Source organism: Pristiophorus japonicus, chromosome 4, assembly GCF_044704955.1.
Source record: "Pristiophorus japonicus isolate sPriJap1 chromosome 4, sPriJap1.hap1, whole genome shotgun sequence".
Lineage (NCBI taxonomy): Eukaryota > Metazoa > Chordata > Chondrichthyes > Pristiophoridae > Pristiophorus > Pristiophorus japonicus.
Window position 1 is genome coordinate 303,660,928 of NC_091980.1, and position 15,152 is coordinate 303,676,079.

The 15,152-nt window shown below is 47.8% G+C and overlaps 1 protein-coding gene across 7 annotated transcripts in view; it reads right to left on the minus strand.

The window, feature by feature from the left end:
- Window positions 1-15,152, minus strand: part of ston2 (stonin 2) — a 158,278-nt gene that overhangs the window by 124,018 nt on the left and 19,108 nt on the right. The window lies entirely within an intron of this gene.

A 15,152-nucleotide genomic window follows, 5' to 3' on the forward strand; every position in this document is an offset into this window, starting at 1 on the left:
CTTTAGGATTTCAACTGTTTAATCAGAGAAAGCCAGGAACACACATTTTGTACAGAATGTTGCTCTGCAATAGAATCACCATGTTTCCCTCCAGTGACGTCACAAAGGGGGGAGTGCTGGCCACAGCCCATTGTTCCGAATCACATTGTCACTGAACAAAACCCCTCATGGTGTCACTGCAGGAGAAACTTCAAACAATAGTTCTGTATCCAGATCGACTCTCACCAACAGATGTAAAAGAATAAAACATTGGAAGGGAGGATGGAGACATACCAGTGAGTGCAGCTTAGCTCCCTTTAAAACACTACAAAGACGGTGTGGCAGTCCAAATGAATAGCTTCTCTCACAGGACTCAACAATGGCTGTCCATTAGCCCGGAACAATATATATTTTTAGGCAAAGTGCAAGATAGGTTTGTCTAATCAAGGAACTTTGAAACAAAATAATCAGGTTTCCATAATTAGTAGTGTTACTAGTAGCACATGCTCCCCAACTTCCCACAAAATTCAACAACTTGGATTTTATAGCATCTGTAATGTAATAAAACATCCCAAAGTGTTTCACAGAGTCAAAGACAATAACCTGACACCAAGCCACTGTGGTGACCAAAAGCAAGATTAAAGTAGCAATTTGTAAGGAGACCTTTGTAGGAAGGGAGCGAGGTAACACGTTGGAAGGGTTTAGGGAAATCATTCCAGGAGAGTGGAACCAAGATGGATGAAGACTCTGCCACTAAGGAGCAGTGGGAGAGGAGGAGAGAGCAAAGGAGACTAGAGTTAGAGAGGGGAAGGTGTGTGCTGGAACATAGGGCTGAATCATAGAAGGTTACATAACAGGAGGCCGCCATTTTGGCCCATCGTGTCCGTGCCGGCCGACAAAGAGCGATCCAGCCGAATCCCACTTTCCAGCTCTTACTCCGTAGCCTTGCAGGTTACGGCACTTCAAGTTAAGGAGGTTGCAGAGTTAGGAAGGGACGAGGCCATGAAGGGATTTATAAATGAGGAGCAGAAATTTGGATACTGCATTGAGGGATAGAAGCCAGAATACATATTCACAATCACACACATACACAAGTCTGCTGAGTATAATGCAAACCCAATCAATAAAACAGTGAGCAATTTGGAGAAAAAAAAAAGTTAACAAAACAAAAATCTTATGCCTACAACGACACAAATAATACAATGTAATCTCTATGTTTCACTTGAAATCATTCAAGCTGCATAATAAATAAGATTATCGCGCAAACTCAATGTAGGGCATGATTCACATATCGGGAATTTAACTCTCAGCATCAGCATCTATTTGAAGCATTGTTCAGTGTTTTCTTCTACTCTTCTAAAGCAGTCTTGCACTGATTAGTGCAGTGATTATGATTCTCAGTGGTGCTGCTTCTATAGGGTCAGTTGGTAATGCTGATATGTAAATAAGCAAATAGACCAAAGGGCCCCATGTTCGGTTTCTGCTCTTAGCTGAGACAGAGAGAGACACACATATAATCAGAGACAAGGAGAGACAGAAGCACAGGGGGGTGGGGTGAGACAGAGACACAGAGAGAGAGAGAAACCGCGGGTGCGAGGGGGAGAGAGAGAGAGAGAGAGTGAGCGCGAGGGAGCGAGTGAGGACGAGGACGAGGCGAGGGCCAGGGGGAGCGGGCACCAGGGCGAGAACGAGCGAGCCTGCGCGAGGAGGAAGAGGGGGCACGGGGGGCAGGCGCGGAGAGAGAGAGAGCACGAGAGAGGCAAAGGCCGAGCGAGAGAGTGGGTGGGGGGGAAGAGAGAGAGAGAGAGAGAGAGAGAGAGCGCGAGAGAGAGCGAGAGAGAGCGAGAGAGAGCGAGAGAGAGCGAGAGCGAGAGCGAGAGCGAGAGCGAGAGAGAGCGAGCGTGAGAAGGGGGGGGGGAAAAAGAGACCGGCGGGGGAGAGAGAGCGAGGGAGAGAGACAGGGGTAGAGAGGGCGAGACACACACAGACAAGGCAGGGGTAGAGAGACACAGACAGACAGACAGAGACAGTGGCGGGGGGGGGGGGGGGGGGCGGGGTGAGGGGAAGAGACAGATGGAGAGAGATTGAAACAGAGACAAGGGGATTGAGAAACAGATAGGGGAGAGAGAAACAGAGACAGGGGGAAAGAGAGAAACAGAGACGGAGAGAGATAGAGGGAAAGAGGGAGAGAGGGAGAGATTTTCAGAGATCTCTTCGCAGAAGTGGCAGTAGGAGTGCTACAGTTACGCCTTGGGTTGCTTGCCCGAGCAGAAGAAAAATCACCCTGTGCTCCCATACCTGTTCATTGGTTAGTGGCTCCTGCTGGAATGAGTGGATGTCAGATGGGGACAGGAGCAGGCTCAGCTGCAATGGGCTCCCCCACAATGGACTGCCAATGCTTATTTTATAGGGTCACACGTAAAGAATGTGCACTAAGCAGAGATACCAGAGGGCGTCCATGGAACCATACTCCAACAAGAGTCAACGTTTTTCCAAGAGAAGTAGAGGGGGCAAAATTGGCAAAGAAAGATATTCTCATTTTAAACAACTGAGACCGTCATGTATGCAACCACAATGTAACACCACTGTATTACTGTATACACACAACCGAGATGCACACCTTGACCACAAGAGGTGAACTTGTGGGAGACACTCCTTACCTGATCTCCCAGGTATATAAAGGGAGGTCCCACGCAGGGTCATCACTTGTGGAGTGCTGTGAATAAAGAGTTAAGGTCACAGAGAGACCTTGTCCCCAGAATGTGCCTCGTGTGGTTTCATGCTGTAGAGTAAGGACTTTACATTGGCGACGAGAAACAGGAACTCGCGACCCACGAGAATGGCCACCGGTAGCACAGAGGAACAGTACTGTGTTGGGGAAGACTGGGACGATTTTGTCGAGAGGCTTCAGCAAAGCTTCGTTACGAAAGAATGGCTGGAGGATGCAGCGGCCGACAATCGAAGGGCTCACCTTTTGACCAGCTGCGGACCAAAGACTTACACGCTCATGAAGGACTTACTAGCACCCAAAAAGCCGGCAGACAAAACCTTTGAAGAACTTAGCAAACTGATCGGGGAGCACCTCAAACCAGCGAGTAGCATACATATGGCCAGACACAGATTCTACACCCACCGACGTCATGAAGGACAGAGCATAGCAGGTCGTAGCGGACCTCCGGCGTTTGGCCAACCTCGAAGTTCACAGACGCCTGCAGGGGGGAGATGCTAAGGGCATCGGTCATGCGGGAATTTTCCGCAAAATAATTGAGACTAAGGATTTGACCTTGGAAGCGGCGGCGTTGTTAGCTCAAACTTTCATGGCGGGGGAGGAAGAGACGGAAATAATATACGCACGCAATTCCGCCTCTAACGCGGCGCTGGGTCAGGGAGTCAACATCATCAATTCGACTCAGAGCCCCGCAGGCTGGCAGGAGCAGTCCCAGGCAGCAACAGACTCCAAAGTAGGACCCCAACAGAGACAATGGCAGGCTGAACGGATATTCACGCCATCACAGCGCACAATGCGGCCCGGGATGGGGCCACTGACACCCACTAATAGGGTACTTAAGAGCAGTCAAAGGGACAGTCAGCGCAGAATGCCTGGCCATAGTCCCTTTGTTCCCAACAATGGAAACTTTAACTCATGCTGGAGGTGTGGGGGAAAACACTCAGCCAGATCTTGCAGATTTCAACAGTTTGTCTGCAGAAACTGCAATCTCAGTGGCCATTTAGCTCGAATGTGCAGGAAGCCTGTAACCAGACTAATATATGAGGTGGAGGGACCAGAAGAGGGTCCTTTGAAGCAGGATGACTTTTGGGGCAAATCGATGGACGCCGAGGTTCAGCGGGTCCATGAGGCGAACAGTTCATACACCAAAACGCTACCAATGATGATGAGGGTTTTATTAAACGGCATCCCAGTACGCATGGAACTGGACACTGGGGCCAGCCAGTCACTCATGGGCGTTCAGCAATTTGAGAAGCCATGGCCACTAAAAGTCAATGGACCCAAATTAGCATGTATTGAGACACAATTACGGACTTACATTAAAGAAATCATTCCAGTGCTAGGCCGTGCAATGTTGGCTGTCACACACAACAGGTTAGTGAATCGGCTGCCGCTCTGGATTGTCCCGGATAATGGTCCCGCACTGTTGGGGAGGAGCTGGTTAGCCGAGATGAACTGGAAATGGGGTGGGGGTGGGGGGGGATGTTCATGCAATGTCATCTGTGGAGCGAAGTTCGTGCTCAAGTCCTACAACAATTCGATTCACTATTCCAACCTGGCGTCGGGACTTTCAAAGGCACCAATGTAGTACTACACATCACCCCGGGCGCCAGGCCAGTGCACCACAAAGCCAGAGCGGTGCCGTATGTGATGTGGGAAAAGATCGAGAGCGAATTGGACCGGCTGTTGAGAGAGGGCATCATCTTGCCTATTGAATTCAGCGACTGGGCGAGCCCCATCGTTCCCATCCTAAAAGCGGATGGCTCTGTCAGGATCTGTGGCGACTACATAGAAAATAGGTGCAGGAGCAGGCCATTCAGCCCTTCTAGCCTGCACCGCCATTCAACGAGTTCATGGCTGAACATGAAACTTCAGTACCCCATTCCTGCTTTCTTGCCATAACCCTTGATCCCCCGAGTAGTAAGGACTTCATCTAACTCCCTTTTGAATATATTTAGTGAATTGGCCTCAACTACTTTCTGTGGTAGAGAATTCCACAGGTTCACCACTCTCTGGGTGAAGAAGTTTCTCCTCATCTCAGTCCTAAATGGCTTACCCCTTATCCTCAGACTGTGACCCCTGGTTCTGGACTTCCCCAACATTGGGAACATTCTTCCTGCATCTAACCTGTCTAAACCCGTCAGAATTTTAAACGTTTCTATGAGGTCCCCTCTCATTCTTCTGAACTCCAGTGAATACAAGCCCAGTTGATCCAGTCTTTCTTGATAGGTCAGTCCCGCCATCCCGGGAATCAGTCTGGTGAATCTTCGCTGCACTCCCTCAATAGCAAGAATGTCCTTCCTCAAGTTAGGAGACCAAAACTGTACACAATACTCGAGGTGTGGCCTCACCAAGGCCCTGTACAACTGTAGCAACACCTCCCTGCCCCTGTATTCAAATCCCCTCGCTATGAAGGCCAACATGCCATTTGCTTTCTTAACCGCCTGCTGTACCTGCATGCTAACCTTCAATGACTGATGTACCATGACACCCAGGTCTTGTTGCACCTTCCCTTTTCCTAATCTGTCACCATCATCAATCGGGTGTCCCTACAAGATCAATATCCGCTCCAGAGAGCGGAGGACCTTTTCGCCACGCTGGCAGGCGGCAAGCTGTACACCAAGTTGGACCTCACTTCAGCCTATATGACCCAGGAACTGGCCGACGAATCTAAACTAATGACCATCACCACGCACAAGGGACTGTTCGTTTATAACAGGTGCCCGTTGGCATTCGATCAGCGGCCGCGATTTTTCAACGAAACATGGAAAGCCTGCTTAAATCCATTCCTGGAACGATCGTATTCCAGGACGACATCCTCATCACGGGTCGAGACACCGAGGAACACTTCCACAACCTGGAGGAGGTGCTACACCGACTGGACCAGGTAGGCCTGCGACTCAAGAAGTCTAAATGTGTTTTTTTAGCTCCTGAGGTTGAGTTTCTGGGCAGGAGGGTTGCTGCAGATGGGATTCGGCCCACCGAATCCAAAACAGAGGCGATTCGACGAGCACCCAGGCCCTGCAACACATCGGAGTTGCATTCATTCCTGGGATTGTTGAACTATTTCGAGAACTTTCTGCCGAACTGGAGCACGTTGTTGGAGCCGCTACATGTGCTCCTGCGTAAGAGTTGCGATTGGTTTTGGGGGGACTGTCAGGAACGGGCTTTTGATCGGACGCGAAACCTACTTTGTTCAAACAAGTTGTTGACCCTGTACGACCCCTGTAAAAAATTGGTTGACATGTGATGCATCGTCCTATGGGGCTGGGTGTGTGTTGCAGCAGGGCAATGCTGAGGGTCAGCTACAACCTGTGGCTTATGCCTCTAGGTCGCACTCTCAAGCAGAACGGGGATATGGGATGGTCGAGAAAGAAGCGCTCGCATGTGTCTATGGTGTAAAAAAAAAAATGTACAACGATGGGCTCTCACGCTGGCTGCTTATGATTACTCCATCCGGCACTGGCCTGGCACTGAAAATTGCGCTGACGCGCTCAGCAGGCTTCCATTGGCCACCACTGAGGGTGCAGCAGAGCAAAGCGCTGAGATGGTCATGGTTGTCGATGCCTTTGGCAGTGCAGGCTCCCCCATCACAGCCCGCCAGATCAAAATCTGGACAAACCGAGATCCCCTCCTATCCCCGATTAAGAAATGTGTCCTGACTGGGGATTGGGCGTCCGCACACGGAGCATGCCCTGAGGAGGTCAGACTGTTCCTCAGACGGATGGATGAGCTTGGATCCATTCAAGCCGACTGCCTACTATGGGGCAGCCAGGTAGTTATGCCCCAGACGGGCAGGGAGGCATTCATCAGGGAACTCCACAGCGAGCACACAGACATTGTGCTGATGAAGGCCATTGCCTGGCCACACGTTTGGTGGCCTGGAATTGATTCAGACCTGGAACACTGTGTTCGCAGGTGCACGACGTGTGTCCGGCTGGGTAATGCCCCCAGGGAGGCCCCACTCATCCCGTGGCCTTGGCCCACCAGGCCATGGTCACACATTCATGTTGACTATGCGGGCCCGTTCATGGGAAAAGATGTTCCTTTTTGTGGTAGATGCGTACTCGAAATGGATCGAGTGCATCTTTCTGAATTCATGCATGTCATCCACCACCGTGGAAAGCCTACGTGCGATCTTTGCAACCCATGGCTTGCCGGACATCCTGGTTAGTGATAATGGCTCATGCTTCACAAGCTACGAATTCCGGGAGTTTATGTCGGGCAATGGCATCAACCACGTCAGGACTGCGCCGTTCAAGCCGGCCTCCAATGGCCAGGCGGAACATGCGGTCCAAATCATTAAGCAAGGTATGCTCAGGATTCAAGGACCCTCCCGACAGTGCCGCCTATTGCGCCTCCTGCTGGCCTATAGATCCCGATCGCACTCGCTCACGGGAGTCCCGCCCGCAGAGCTACTTATGAAACGGACACTCAAAACCCGGTTGTCCCTCATTCACCCAGTCCTAACCGACATAGTTGAGGACAAGCGCAAATCACAAAACGAGTACCATGACCGCAATTCAAGGGGGAGATGTATAGAAATAAATGATCCTGTATTTGTTCTCAATCACGCCATGGGGCCCAAATGGCTTGAGGGTACTATAATTGACAAAGAGGGGAATAGGGTCCTCATGGTAAAACTCAACAATGGTCAGATATGCCGTAAGCATCTGGACCAAGTAAAAAAAAAGGTTCAGCATCGACACGGAGGAACCTGAAGAAGACCATGAGATGGAGCTCACACCATCGCCAGTGAACGAGCAACAAGAGCAATGAGAAGAATGCAGAGTCCCTGTGGTCAGCCTGTGAATGTTTAAAAATGTATAAGAGACATTGAAGTTGAGAACGTGGGAATTGTATAGGGACAGTATAAGCTAACAAACAATTCATGTAGGAATAGCCATGACATCTCAGACTCGAGACTGCGAAATGTTACAACACTAACACATATTGAAACAAAACCCACAGCTTGCAGAAAAACCTCAAGGTCTTATTAAATCATGTTATTAACCTGAAACATTGACAGAAGGTCTTTGTTTAAAATCGGACCATGCTTGGGTCGGCTTATGAGTGGACAAAGGGAAGGAGGGATCAAAAGAGATGGGCTGAGCTGGGATGTCACTCTGGCCCTATCTTGTTATCTTTTGCCGAAAATGTATAACCATCGTCCCTTTACAATGTAACGTCACTTATCCGTAGGGAGTGTGTACGCTCGATCGAGAGAGTATATCTTCTGTCTGATAAGTCTTGCCGGCCGGTAAAATAAAGACTGCTTTGTTTAAAGCACAATAGGTATTCGACTCAGTAATTTTACTGAACCAGATTGAGAGAAAAGAATCTAAATCAACAAGCCCAGACAGGCCGGTATCACCACAGGTGACAGACACTCACGTCAGTGTCCAACAACCAGAGCCCCAACTGCGGCGCTCCACGAGGGAGCGTAGACCACCTGAAAGACTAAACCTATGATCCTAATAAGACTTTGGGCGGGGGGGGGGAAGGTGATGTCATGTATGTAACCACAATGTAACACCACTGTATTACTGTATACACACAACCTAGATGCACACATTGACCACAAGGGGTGAACCTGTGGGAGACACTCCTTAACTGATCTCCCAGCTATATAAAAAGGGAGGTCCCATGCAGGGTCTTCACTTGTGGAGTGCAGTGAATAAAGAGTTAAGGTCACAGAGTGACCTTGTCCCCAGAATGTGCCTTGTGTGGTTTCATTCTGTAGAGTAAGGACTTTACAGAGACCTCGAGTATGCATCACTTGCTATGTAAATCTCCCAGCCAGCTCGAATGAATCTGTTAATGTTTTACTCCTCCTTGACCAGAAGTGTGTAATTAACAGTTTTTAAGCTTGCTTCCCAGAGAGCATACCTGTGCATGACCCAATATTCTAAAACAGAATAAAGCGATTGTGCTGCCAAATTAAACAATACTACAGACCACAAATGGACATTGTCAATAGTCACGGACACAGCATATGACCATTGCATTCAATGGGATTTAACAAGCCTTGCACAATGATATACAAAGTGCTGAGGCCACTTCTGAACAATAAACCGAACAATGACACATTGCATGTGGGCAGCAGAAAAAGAAAAAAAAATTGTAGCCGGATTTTTTTTTTTACTGCCCCGTAATGGATAAACAAGGAAATCTTATTTTAGACTGTGTACTATACTTCCTGGTGAAACGACAGTAAAGACACCTCGTGGCTCTATTGTGGCTGTATTGCACAATGACACTGAACACGTCTATAAATCAGTAGCAAACCCTGGAACTTTCCTTCAACATGAAATTAACTTTGACAAAAAAGTTTCCACACACTGAAGATTGTATTAAAACAGTGAGTTAAAGACTAATTACATTACAATAGTGATTACACTTTCATTGGCTGTAAAGAGCTTTGGAACGTCCTGAGGTTGTGAAAGGCGCTATATAAATGCATCTTTTTTATTTCTAGTGTAATTTAGAGGCTCTAATGGTTCTCACGATTTATTAAGTCACTGGGGCTTCCACCCTCATTTAAGTTGCAATTTGTAACAAGCTCTGAACATGCTCTACTTTCTCGCAGTAAAACATTATTTTTATTATGAAAAATGTTGACTAAAATGCAGAGATTCCTGGGAAACTACAAATTGGATTTGTTTCATTTCATTTGAAGTTGGCGGTTTTAGAAATCGCTGATCGTTTTGTTGATTGGATTGGTTTCACAGGTTGGGAGTTCACTGATATATTTGTTGGAAGTTTTGTCACTGCCTTATTCTATAACACAGGTAAATAATTCCCTGGGTGTCGAGGGGTTTCATTTTAGGGCAAGATTTCTTCCCCTGCTTCATTCCATCCTTTCCTCTTCTGAATGGGCGGACTCATTTTGTGGTGAAATTCCACGGACACCAGCAGCCCTTCAATATCTTAACCAGCTGGCTATTCTTTACACATAGAAACATAGAAAATAGGTGCAGGAGTAGCCATTCGGCCCTTTTGAGCTTGCAGCACTATTCAATATGATCATGGCTGATCATGCAACTTTAGTACCCCACTCCTGCCTTCTCTCCATACCCCTTGATCTCTTTAGCCGTAAGGGCCACATCTAACTCCCTTTTGAATATATCTAACGAACTGGACTCAACAACTTTCTGTGATAGAGAATTCCACAGGTTAACAACTCTGAGTGAAGAAGTTTCCTCTCATCTCGGTCCTAAATGGCTTACCCCTTATCCTTAGACTGTGACCCCTGGACTTCCACATAGCCCAGAGACTGAGCGTCAGCAACTGCTTGAGCAAGGGAGACAATCCTCACCCAACATCCACACAACTGCACTTTCCACAGCAGAAAGGCGTGAATACCCTGGCAGATTTTCCCTTCCAAGGCCCCAAGTTTCCACATGATTTGTTCCTGATTTTTAGGAGCAACTGGTGTAGAACGGAGTATCTTAGAAATCGGAATTCTCGTCATTTAGTTTGCTCCAGTTCTAGTCAGTTAGAACAGTTTCACTTTGGAACAGAATTTTTTTTTTCCAAAAGGGGGCATGTCCGGCCACTTACGCCTGTTTTCAAAGTTTCGTCAGTGAAAACTTACTCCAAACTAACTTAGAATGGAGTAAGTGAAGATTTTTGTACGCTCGAAAAAACCTTGTCTACACTTTAGAAAATCAGGCGTAGGTTACAAATCAGGCATTGGGAATGGTGGGGGGGGGGGGGGGGCTGATTTAAAGGGAAGTTTACAAATATTAAACACTTCAGTTTTACAAATAGAGCCATCATCAATAATAAATGATAAATACATCAATAAACCAATCAAAAAAAATTAATAAGAAATATTTTTTTTTTAATCAATAAATAAAACATTTTCTACTTACCGACTGCAGCACCGGGAGCCCTCCAACAGCGTGCTGGGATGCCCCCTCCCGCCCCAGTGTGTCTCTGTCAGTGTCTCTATCTCTCTGTGTGTCTCTTTCATTCTCTGCCTGTCAGTGTCTGTGTTTCTGACAGCGAGGGGAGGGGGAGGGATGGAGAAAGGAAGGAGATGGGGAAAGGAAGGAGATGGGGAAAGGAAGGAGATGGGGAAAGGAAGGAGATGGGGAAAGGAAGGAGATGGGGAAAGGAAGGAGATGGGGAAAGGAAGGAGATGGGGAAAGGAAGGAGATGGGGAAAGGAAGGAGATGGGGAAAGGAAGGAGATGGGGAAAGGAAGGAGATGGGGAAAGGAAGGAGATGGGGAAAGGAAGGAGATGGGGAAAGGAAGGAGATGGGGAAAGGAAGGAGATGGGGAAAGGAAGGAGATGGGGAAAGGAAGGAGATGGGGGGGGGGAGAAAGGAGATGGGGAGGGGGGAGAAAGGAGATGGGGAGGGGGGAGAAAGGAGATGGGGAGGGGGGGGGAAAGGAGATGGGGAGGGGGGGGAAAGGAGATGGGGAGGGGGGGGGAAAGGAGATGGGGAGGGGGGGGGAGGGAGGGAAGGAGAAGGGGGAGGGAGGCTGAACGGGCCGGGCCCGAGACTTCGGGCAGGGCCCGTCCCCAGCACCAGATTTACAGGTAGGTGGCGTTGGGTCGGGTCGGGGGGGGTGGTGGGAGGGAGGTCGGGAGGAGGGAGGGAAAGGGAGGTCAGGTCGGGGAGAGGGAGGTCAGGTCGGATCCAGTCCGGGGGAGAGGGGGAGCGGGAGTCGGGTCGGGTCCAGTCCGGGGGTGGGGGAAAGTCAGGTCGGTGTCGGGTCCGGTCCGGAGGCGGGAAGCGGGAGTCGGGTCGGGTCCAGTCCGGTGGGGGGGGGGGGGGGGGGGAAGTCAGGTCGGTGTCGGGTCCGGTCCGGAGGCGGGAAGCGGGAGTCGGGTCCGATCGGGAGGAAGCAGGAGCTGGCCGTGGGAGGAGCCTTATTCACACAGCCCCAGTGAGGCCATTGGGCCAGGGCTAGGGGCTGCGTGCTTCGGCCCCTCCCACACAGTTTTGGGCGCCTGGAGCTACTGCACTTGCGCGGCCACTGTAGCACGCATGTGCAGAGGTCCCGGCACTGTTTTCAGCGCAGGGACCTGGCTCCGCCCCCTACAGCTCCTGCTGCGCTGCGCCGCGCCGAGGGCCAGAGGACCTGCAGGGAGCTGGAGAATACGGAGATTTTTTTTAGGCGCACTTTGTGGCGCGAAAAACGGGCGTCCAGGTCGGGACTGTGCCGTTCTAGGCGCGGCTCGAAACTTGGGTCCTAAGTCCCTAAGGGCACAACTGTAGTGACCTTATTTTTACCCTAGCTGAGATCAGCTAACTCACCAACAACTTGTATTTATATAGTGCCTTTAACGTAGTAAAACATCCCAAGGTGCTTCACAGGAGAAATTAGATTTTTTGAAATTTGATAAGAGCCACACAAGGAGAAATTAGGGCAGGTGGCCAAACCAACGATCAAAACTGGAACCCTCTCGATCTGAATGGTTTAATAATGCAACTATCCACTGACCCATCAAGGGAGCTCCTCTTAACTGCTCCTTTAAAAGTAAGGAAATATTTTCTCTCTTCGTTTTTTTAGTCACCTTATGGTACACAGTACAGTCATCCTTCCAGCTCCCAAAGCCATTCGGAATTGGCTAGGAAGATATATACACAACAATAGGAGAGGTGATCTTCCCTTCTACTCATGGTGAAACTCTTTCATTCTTTTCCACACTCTGACAAGGCTAAAAGCACTTTTAGGGTGAGAGCTCTGCGAGAATAGCACTCAGACAGAACTGCAACGTTTGTGCGCCACGCTCTGCCTTTTACAGCACACTTGTGTTTGCCCATTCCCATAGCGGGACCAATGTAGAGACACATATTTTCTGTGCCTGTGACCTCTGCTCACAGGACTCAAAAAGTTGGATCCGAGGCATCTTTGGAGACATGGAGTTTGTCCTGCTTATATGAATGTGTGCTGTCAGCAGCAGGACCACTGAGCTTTGCACACTTTAAATGTCCATCATCATCATCATCATCATCATTGGCAGTCCCTCGAAATCGAGGAAGACTTGTTTCCACTCAATGATTTTGCAGGTGACTGTAGTCCAATACAGGAATTACAGTCTCCGTCATCGGTGGGACAGACACTGGTTGAAGGAAAGGGTGGGTGAATAATCTGGTTTTCCGCACGCTCCTTCCGCTGTCTGCGTTTGGTTTCTGCATGCTCTCGGCGACGAGACTCGAGGTGCTCAGCGCCCTCCCAGATGCTCTACCTCCACTTAGGGCAGTCTTTGGCCAGGGACTCCCAAATGTCGGTGGGGATGTTGCACTTTATCAAGGAGGCTTTGAGGGTGTCCTTGAAACGTTTCCTCTGCCCACCTAGGGCTCGCTTACCGTATGAGTTCAGAGTAGAGCGCTTGCTTTGGGAGTCTTGTATCGGGCATGCGGACGATGTGGCCCGCCCAGCAGAGGTGGTAGAGTGTGGTCAGTGCTTCGATGCTGGGGATGTTGGCCTGATCGATAACACTGACGTTGGTGCGTCTATCCTCCCAGTGGATTTGGAGGATCTTGCGGAGGCAGCGCTGGTGGTACTTCTCCAGCGCTTTGAGCTGGCTACTGTATATGGTCCACTTTGAATCACTCAGCTTCTGGGACAATTGCAGGAATGAGCCAGCATTCCACCATTTGATGCAGTGCTCCTCTATGCTGCTGCCTCTTGGATGCATTTTCTTCTTAAACTTGTGAGGAATGTTTTTCAAACAATGACTGCAGTTTAAGGCTGTAATAATAAATTATTGGCATCTGGATTACAGGATTTCCCAGAGTGCGCATTACAGGGTCCAAAGCAGGGCGCGAGCATTATTGCACCCTTAAAGTCACTACTGAAACAGATGGCAATAGCTTATCTTATAGATCAAACCTGCATTCAGTAATTTGTTTAATAGCAATTCTGAGCTTACTTAAAAAAAAAATCTATTCATGCATGTAGACTCAGGTTACAAAGATATTTTGTAATGGCAGTGGATAATCTGTGGTAACCAGTATAGTACTGTCTACTCTGCTCACTCATTGAAAACCATTCACCGTGTGTCGATGAAAACATTCTTTCACAATTTTCCTTTAGACAGCCACATGCATTGTCATTTCAGACTGAAATCTTCAATATGCATTGTGGCATTCTCCAATCATTGAAAGGAGAAGAAAGTATGGGGGGGGGGGGGGGAGGTGTGGGTTATTGTTCCAACCCCCCCACCCCATTATATTGTGAAAAAAAACTCTTAGAAAATATCTGAGTGGCTCAGAGCAACATCATTACAAACGAGGAGATGTAACTTAGAGCCAGTCTAAGAGCTGATCCAGAGACAACTCCAGGAAACCATTTTACCACCTGGATACATCGAGTCAGGATTGCATGTTTGCTGTGCTAAGCAAATTCCAGGCAAAATATATTTGGTACTTTCTAAACCTTTTAATTACTGAGCTTCGGAAAACTGGTTTTAATCACACAAAATTTAAACAAATACAATCAGAAGACCTGAATGTAAGAAAGTGAGATCAAATATGGTTTCTTCAAATAAAAGTGTTTCATACATGCAATAGCCAAGCACAGATTATAATTACCAAATCTTAGGTTATTGTACTTTTAAGTTGTATAAACACAAACTTAAGTACTAAATTAGCATTGCAGTTTCCAAAATTATACAAAGTCTGCCATAAAATGCAAGTTTGAATGGAAAATGTCATTTATAGTAACAGAATATTTCTTCAGTTTCAGAGTTATGTAACCAGAATCAATAAATTATTTTATTGTCAAAAGGAAAACTGCTGCAGTAAAATCAAAAGAGGCAACTAAGCCACCAATAGCTTGACAAAAATATCAATTCCAAACCCAGGAATTGGCCTTGCATTCTAACCCCAGTGCATCTGTGTAAACTAGCGTTGTAAATCGTTGCAAATAAAGGTAATTCATGTGATTTATAGGGCAAGTCAAAAATGTTATTTTGCATTATATAAAAAAGGATAGGTTCTCCAGGGAAGAAACTCAAAGCTTTTGTGATATGAAACAGATCCAATTTTGGTTTTCATCGTTCTTTTTCTAAATGCCCTGAAGGAGGTCGTTTAACAATTTTCCACAAATGCTGAATTGATAGCATTTCTGTTGGTCCAACATCCAAAAAAAACGCAGATCAAATGATAGAAGTGTGCTTCCAGCAGCTGGTATCTGTGGGAGTCTATTAGACTTGCTCTGCAGCTGGTGTGAGGTATTCAGGTTGCATGCCAAATCCATCAGTCAAACTTCAATCAATCTGTTCTTGGCAAGTTTGTTATTAAAGATGGCATACCCGAGAGTATGTCAGTCCAGGAAAACAATGCTGCACTCAACACAACTTCTGTATGTGCAATATGGAGGAATATTGGCAGTGAAATGGTGGAACATCATCCATTCCTCCCTCAATCATTTGCAATTTATTTTACAAAATCTAAATTGTAATTTGAAAATTGTAAGTGAT